Source organism: Dendrobium catenatum, unplaced genomic scaffold (genome assembly GCF_001605985.2).
Source record: "Dendrobium catenatum unplaced genomic scaffold, ASM160598v2 fragScaff_scaffold_1142, whole genome shotgun sequence".
Lineage (NCBI taxonomy): Eukaryota > Viridiplantae > Streptophyta > Magnoliopsida > Asparagales > Orchidaceae > Dendrobium > Dendrobium catenatum.
Window position 1 is genome coordinate 16029 of NW_021319604.1, and position 9177 is coordinate 25205.

The following is a 9177-nucleotide window of genomic DNA, read 5'->3' on the forward strand; positions in this document are numbered from 1 at the left end:
CTGGCGGCGGGCGTCCCGTCGCCGCTCTCTCGCGCTCAGCCGCGCTGGCGTGTCGCGGGTTCCGACCTCGCTTCAGTCGCGCGTCGCCTCTCACCGCGGCTCGACCCACGAACCCTCGCGCCGTCGCCTCTACCGGGCCTGCCCCGCGACCGCCCTGCCTGTCGTCCATGCCGGGTCGCCGGTCGTGTCGGGTCAACCGGCCAGGTCGGGGTCCGGGTTGATGTTCCGACCCGTTTGCCGCAAATAGTGGGTCGAGCGTTCGGGTGTGCACGCGTTTGATCCGGTCGGGTCGGGTTCGACCTTCGACGGAGGTTGACCGATTGAACAACCCTGCGGTGAGGTGGAAGGAACTTGGGTGGACATTTGCGGCGCGAGAACGGGTAGGCCTTTAAGCGGCTCTCATAGTGTGAACAAGGACAATCTTAAAATATCCTCTATGTGCCATCTATGCTGTGGGGGAAAAAAACTGTGTATTCAAAAGTACCTCAAAGACCGCCTACACACTATTCCTGGTGTGGTAGGATTAAAAATCAGTCAGCCGTAAGGTGTCGGGACACCTACCCTTTCGCGCTCTCATAGCATAGCATATTATAGAAGGCTTAACTTCCGAAATTTCTCCTAAATAGGGGAGACGTCGGGAGGCTGTCAAATTTTTCAGTAAACAAAGGACTTGGATTTGAACAAATTATAGGGGACTTGAATTCGACGAAAAGGCAGGGGACAAAACTTGCACAACAGTGAATCGGACTTAAATAAATGCATAAAATGAATCTATAATTCACAAAATGAACAAATAATCAAACACTAAATGAACATTAATGTGCAAATAAGAATCTGTAATAAACCTAAATGAATAGGAAATACTTGTGATGAATATCACTGAACAAATGAGAAATCTGTGTTGAACACAAGTCCAAGCAAATGCATCCAGTGATAAAGGAGCTCCAATGTACACAATGAACTATTCATGAATGGTGGTAGGAGACACGTAGTGACATGCTTGTGAGCTAAGCATGAAGATATACAATGGCTATAGCAACTTCCGTACAATCAACGTCCATCTACAAACAAGCATATCGAACCTCTACAAGTAATGAAGGTCAATGCATCATGAATATGGTGAGTTGGTGCATCCGAGGAAGTTCGAAGCACGTGAAGTTTACGCACAATCAATACTGCTTAGCTCCGAATGTGACTTGCTGGCGAATAAAGATTAAATAACCAACATGCGATGAGCATAGTGACATTCATATAATTGGTACTAATCAACATACAAGCAAACACATCAATTCCTATGGACGATGAAGGTTAACATGGAATGAATATAGTGATTCGTCAGTCAACATGCTTAGAGAAATCAGTAGTGAAGGCAGCTCAACTGGCACTCAACATTGATCAACATGCAAGTAAGTATATTAGTATCACACGAACATACAATCAGTGTGCAATGAACGTACCAAATTGTCTGCAAACAACAAGGCCTCTTGCTAATATATAGAGTGTTGCATACGATAAATGCTAAAGCCTGCTGACAATGACATAAAATTTGTGGTATGCACAGTAGTATTATATGAGTGGTAGCTAGCAACAAAGAGTGAATGCTACAACATCCTCAGTCAATGACTATCTAATGGAAGGCTAATACATCAATCTCTTGCAAGCAAAATGTGGTTGATCTGTGACAAGTAAAACACCCACGAGCCATTGCAGGAGATTTGTTAGTGCACGACAATCTTCCTACATAAAGTTGCAAATGACCTTCAGCGCATCATTCAATATGCTACCCCACGTCATCGGATCCACAACACTTGTACAAGAGGACAGAAGACATCTCTCAAGCTTTAAACAAAATCCGTCGCATGTTGCTTGCACACGCGTACCGTTAGAAGATGTTGTGCTGGTCAATAAATGAAACTAATTTTGAGTCAATCCTATGAAAATATATAGGAGTCGACACGGTTCCGATCATCAAACAAATATACGATTGTGGCACCGACCGAGATATTTATTTTATATATTCATATTATGCCTTCAAGGTCTATAACAAAGAAAATTCACTAATAAAGCCATAAAGCTGACAACGAACCCGAGCATTTTTCGTTAAGTTGACAAAGTTGAGAAGACTCGACAAATGAAATGAAATTACCAATGAATACCCCAATGATGGACGTGTTGACAGAAAATCTCAATTAAAGGGAACCCCAAATATTTAAAAATGCCTTTAAATTCACATAAAAATTCTAATTTTAAAAAATCACCAAAATTTAAGATATATAAAGTTGAAATAAAACATTAAAATACTTAAAGCAAAATTCATCTACCCTCAGCAACAGTTTGCCAAGGTGCACAAATCTTAAAATCACTTTAGCTCACAAAGAACAAATGTTTGGTCGAGAATATTACTAGGATTCATTCTCAATCTGTCTCTTGCCAGTAAGGATGTGACACGTGTTCTCAAATCAGCAGTTTTACCGTCAAATGACACTACAGGTAAACGATTATGACCAAGACCCTTTTACTTGGCGGTTGCCGCCAAATGACACCATTAAATTACGGTCATGGTTAGAGCCCGCATATTCCCCAACGGCGTTTAATCATTGAGTAATGAATTAATAAGATATGACCGATAGGGAACAAAACCTTCTATTAGTTAAGGTTGATTCAAATTTGTCCCCTTAGGTAAATATTCATCTCAGGTCTGCAAGGTACTCTTGGACAAAATAATTTATGGCTGCCGACAATGATCCTTCTGTCAGGTGTTGACTTCTGTATAATACCCAAAGGAAAAAAAAAACGAAATCATACCTTAGCTTTGTCGAATCCCCAAAATCCCGCCCAGATACCTCATTTCGTCGAGGGAATCCCGTAAATCCTGATACGAGTGTGTCCCTTCCCGGATATCTCGTGAGCTTGCCTCGCTCACACATCCACCCGAGTCAATAAAATGAAGAAGAAGGGAGGGGCTTCGTTCCGCTTTTTCTTGCTTTGATCCCACAACCAACAATCCTAACCACAACAAGCTCCCGAGCTCCTCACCCTCATCACTTTCTCTTCCGAACCGAAGCCATAAGTCGGCCACATCTCCACGCTTCCTCTCACCTCTCCGAACCCTTATAACCGTTTAGCCCAAAAATCATCCACCTCCCTCTCTGCTTCAAACCACACAAACTTGCTGCAAGTTAGAGAGAGAGAGAGAGAGAGAGAGAGAGAGAGAGAGAGAGAGAGAGAGTTCTCCCTACCTAAGCCGCCGCCCCTCTCACGACCTCTTGCTCCTTGCCGACCGACCCTCTGAAGCCAAATCTCTGATCTCCACCAAGCCAAAGCCAGCCCCGAACTCTTTGCTCCCGATCTCTGCCTTGTCCGACCCTGTCCAGTTCGATCGCAAGCCAAAGCCCTAACCCGACATCTATAAGTCCCCGCCTATCTTCCTTGTTTTGATCCAAGCCAAACCGACCCCCATTAGGTATTTATTTTTGTTGATTTTTTTTATTATCACTAATTATCATTATATAATTATCTTTTATTATCATTATAAATAGATTTTGTTATTCTTATTATATATTTATATGAGAGAGAGAGAGAGTGTGTTTGTTAAAAAAAAGAGAAATATTTTAAAAAAAGAAATGGTTTTGTGCTTTCCATCGCCGTCATCGCCGGTCCATATTCAAAGGTATATTTTCTAAACTTAAAAATCCTTCTCTCGTGGCTTGCGACGAGTCGGCAAAACCCCTACGCGCTCACGTAGCATAGTGGGGAGGGAAATCGGCGCGGCGCTTGCGACGACCTAAAAAAATCCTTCTTCAATGTTAGCGACAAGCCGACAAACCCCCTATGCGCTCATGTAGCGTAGTAGGGAGGGAAAACTGCGCGGCGCTTGCGGCGGAGATAAAAAAAAAATAAACCCTTAAACGCTCATGTAGCGGGCGGGGATAAAAAAAATAATATGCAACTGCGGTGTCATTTGACACCTAGCTGAAGCACTCAAGTAGCGATGATGGGAAGGTTGCCTCTTGGTTTTTCCACTAAACTTGGGAGATGTTGGGAGGCTGCCAAAATTTGGACTGAAAATACAAAAAGACTTGGCCTTGAACTTATGAACCTTGGAACATAATTGAATCATATGCAAGAGAGATCAAGTTCAAATGAACTAAATGCAAAATAACTCAAACTTAAATAAACTATAAAGAAACTACACTTGAGTTTAAACTCAAGTTGGACTTGATTTGCATATTAAGCATAACTTTAACATTTGAACTTGAACAAAGATTTGACTTGGACTGCGGAAGACTTGTACTTGAACATGAGCTCGGACTCAAGATGAACTGAACTCGAACTGAAGTGAACTTGAATGTGGACCAAAGCTGACAAGAACAAGGGATGAAATTGAACTCAACTTGAACTTATATTGGACTTAATTGAACTACAAGATAACAACATGAAAATGAGGATTAAATGAGATTGCAATTAAATTACAAATTGCTTTTAAAAAATAGAGAACTTGTAAATATCATTTGTTTGCAAGTGATAAGAAGAGTTTGAAGGACGTGTTTTGACTTCAAAGCCATGATGTAGAGACTTCTTGGGGTCATGATAATTGACTTGTGATGACTACTTCAATTAGAATGTAAGTTTTAATGAGCAAAGATTAAGAAGATTGAAAGAGTTAATAATCTGATTATAGAACCATGATGTGGGCATCCGAACCATGCCAAATGATAATCATCATTGTTCTAATAAGGATCATTGAAAGACTTATGGCTCTCTTACAAGAAACAATGCAAAGATCTTCAAACAAGTAGCCACCTTGATCATTTAAATGCATTCAAATCAAATTTCACACAAGCAAACAAGGATTCATGCATAGGTTGATTATAAACCCTGGCATGGAACTTTTGGACAACATTACTTGGCTTGTAAGAGTCTTGCCAGTTGGAAAGAAGACGCTGATGATGATAATATCAAATTCATCATGCTTGTTGCAAATCACCTTTGAAAATAAGGGGCTTCTAAGTATAACTTGTTTGCAAGTAACAGGAAGACTGGAAGAAATAGAATTTGATTCTAAAGTCATGATATGGAGGAGCTTTTGATTGTAATTTATAATGATAAGTGTAACTCATCCCTAAGCAACAAATAAGGAGGGCATTGTAAGAGATGTGGCGAGTTATCTATAAGCTATAATAATTGGCTCATATAAACTATGTCAGTTTAAGTGCAAATATCCGAGCGACAATGATATTTGTATTGGCATTTATATTATGAGCCAGTTTCGACACAACGGAAAGTTATATTGTATATGGAGAGTTGTTTGGAGGCGACAACTAGAGATGTGCAACTATCATGTGTATGAAAGGTGGATATATGCATGCAAATGATGAACGATGAAATTCAGATCGCTCGGAGTGTTCAACCAAGTTAACTCATGAATAAGAGAAAGTGTTATATATATCCATCATGCAATCAAATGCTACTGGAATGATTTTGCATTTGGTGAACATAGTAGCACATTCACAATCAACATATGTATGCAAACAAACAAATGAAAATCAAGGATATGAAAATTGGAAGGGTATATATAATTGATTGCAAGCAAAGATCAACGATGCAAGTTCACCATGTTGATCACAAGCAAATATAGAAGAGTTCTCACTCATACAGAAGTTCACTTATGGGTGATGATGATTAATGTGCAGTGGATGATAAATCATTCATACACTCCATAACCACTTAGCATTAGTCAAATATATCAGCCTTCCACAAGCAAGGATAAAAGATCTGCAATACACACGAGTCCTCTACGAATATAGATGTATATGCAACATACCACCCATGGGTAAATACAAAAAGACTTCAGTAAATGCAGTATCATGTAGTCAACTTCAATCTACAAATGAATGCATCTACCTACAGCAGCAGTGGATATGTTATAAGGACCAAAACAACAATGAAATATACAAAGAATGCAATGAATGCAAGTTCATACTAGCTTCTGCGAAAGTAAGATATTTGTTAGTGCACTAAAATCTATCTTCATAAACCATGCAAGTAGTGCACGACAGTCTACATGTATAAAGCAGTGAACAACTCAATTCAGGAGCTGCTACGCCACGCCATCGAATCCGCAACAATCGTATTGGCGGATAGAAGACGTATTTAAGTTCTCAAATGGAATGCTGTGTGCATTCAAATATAGTTACTTGCATAACTAAAATATCTCAAAATACTCCCGCACATGCACCTTAATTTGTATATACATAGGTACACGAAAGGGGTGAGTATAATCAAACACCTACATGGGCCCCGGCGAGCATGTTGTTAGCACACATGTGACGTATAGGAATGCTGCTCGGGTTCTTAAATTTGAACCTGATCCTCCTAAGCATGTAGATATGAGTTGACAAGGTTCAGTAAATAATTATAAAATGCCCCCAAACACTCGCATGGGCCCCGGCGAGCGTGTTATGTGTACACACGTGACGTCTAAGGATACTGCGCGGGTTAATAGGAGTCGACAGGGTTCGAACCATTAAACAAATGTAAGGTTGTGGTGACTGGTATATTTATTTTAATACATTCATATTAGGTCTTCAAGGCTTATAACAATATGAATTCACTAATAAAGACACAAAGCCTACAAAACCCGATCCCCTATCGGCAAGTTGATAGGGTCGACAAGGTTTAGTCAATGAATGATCCCATATTTACCCCGATGATGACCGTGTTGAATTCATATCTCAACCGGAGGGGTCCCATATGTTTTTCAAATATCTCTAAACTTCCACAAAATACAAAAAAATAGAAATAATCCCTTACACCCCGATGATGGCCGCGTTGAACGCAGATCTCAACCGAAGGGGTGATTCAAATACTCTTAGATGCCTCTCAAATGCTCAAATATCCCCAAAATCCAAATTTTCCAAAAATCGTCCAAATCCGAAATATATAAAATTGAAATCCAATCATCAACCACTTAAAGCATGAAATCCATTCACCCTCCACAACAGTTTGCAGGGGTGGACAAATTAAAGTTTACTTCAGCTCACATAGAGCCAAATGTCTAGTCAAAAATATCACTATGATCCATTTTCAAATAGTCTTCTGCCATTAAGGATGTGGTACATGTCCTCTAACTGATGGTTTTGCCGCCAAATCACATCATAGGATAAACGATTATGACCTGGGGCCCTCTAAACCGAGTGGTTTTGTCGTCAAATGGCACCACAAAATACCGGTTATGGCCAGAGCCAATATGCTCCTTAGTTGCATCAAATCCTTGAGATATGAATCAATAAGATATGATCGATAGGGCACAAAGCCCTCTGTTAGCTAGGGTGGATTCAAATTTGTCCCCTTAGATAAACATACACCCCAGGTCTATAAGGTCCCCTTGGACGAAGCAACTCATGGCTGTCGATAAGGATCCTTCTGTCATGTTAGGTCGACTACCTCCTCTGACTAAGTAGACTAGGGTCTATGATGGTCCGGGACGATAGAACCATGTGATCTTGATTGGGTCTATTATCCATTTCTCCACCATCTGCTTTAAGTGCAAGATGGTGAAATTTTCAATTTTAAATATCAAATCTTCCAACCTTCTAATTTCCACATTTTCTAAGCCTAATGCTGCTACTATATGCCAGATAACGTGTACTCTACATGTATCTGATTGGCGACTATCCTTAATCGAAAGTTCTCTCTTGTTATCGGGAGGGGTAATTAATTATAGGGGTTTGCACCTATAGGAAACCAGAACTCAGATCATAGAGTCCTCGCAAATGAGGGCAAAATTTCTGGGTAGTGTCTTATCTACAAACCCATCTGCCTTCCCAAAATTTACCCTAGAACTTAATTCGTTAAAACTCCATCGCTAAAGAAAAACAATAGTCGGGCGGAGGCCGGGGCCGAATTTTCGGAGCCCACATCAGGTTGTTGGGTCAACTACCTCCTCTGACTAAGTAGACCAAGGACCATAATGACTCGGGACGACGGAACCATAGGATCTTGATCGAGTCTATCATCACTTCCCCCACCATCCGCTTTAAGTGCAATGGGGTAAATTTTCAAATTTAAATGTTAAAATTTTAATTACCTAAAATCATGATGCTACTATAAGTTAGATACCATGTATCTATTTGACGACTAGTCGTAATTGAAAGTTCTCTCTCTTTATTGGGAGGGGTAATTAACTATAGGGGCTTGCGCCTATAAAAAATCTTAACTCAGATCATAAAGTCCTCATAAAATGTGGTTGAAATCTCTGGGTATGTCTTATTCAAAACCCAATGTCTTCTGAAAATGTCTCAAAACATAAGCTTTAAAACTCTCCTTGATAACATGAAGAAAAAAGGAAGGAGCCACGAATTTTCAGAGCCCACACCATTTAAATATTGTCTAATAAAAACACTTTCTTTAAGATGCATCTTTTATATCAATTCTTCTAAATCATTCCAAAATTTTAATTTTGAATACATATTCAAATCTATTTGAGGAGCATAAGCATTTATGATATTAATAATCTTAGCATCAAAACAATCTTTGAAGCTAGAATTATATCTCCAACTCTATTAATTTCTATCACATTATCCTTCAAACTCTTATTTATAATCACACCAACCCCATTTCTAGTATGACTTATACTTGAATACCATTGTTTAAATTATAAACTATCAATCTTATTAGCCTTCTCACAAACCCATTTAGTTCCATGAATGCATAGAATATTTATCTTCATATGAATCATTATATATATATATTAATTCTATTAATTTCAATATAAGAGAACCTATATTTCATATTCATATTCTTTTTTTTTGAGAATTTTTGGGGCATAGCCCGTATCATTGATCAAAAGAAATTACAAATAAATGAAAAAAAGAGCAAAATATAATCCAAAATCTCAAACAACAAAGATTAAGGATTCTAAAAAACCAAAACTACAATTGGAAAAAAAAAACAAATTGGCCAGAAAGCCAAGGATTCAGGTTGCTCAAGTATAAAGCTCGGATATGGTCAGAAAGCACAAATGGGACAATACAAGAGCAAAGTCCCTGGTTGCCAAATAGACTGTCCTAGAGGCAGCTGATAAACAACATTCATCATCGTCCTTCCAAAAAAATCACTCAGGCAACCAAATGAGGTAACGAAAATTGCTGGCACCCCAAAAACAATTAAGACGAA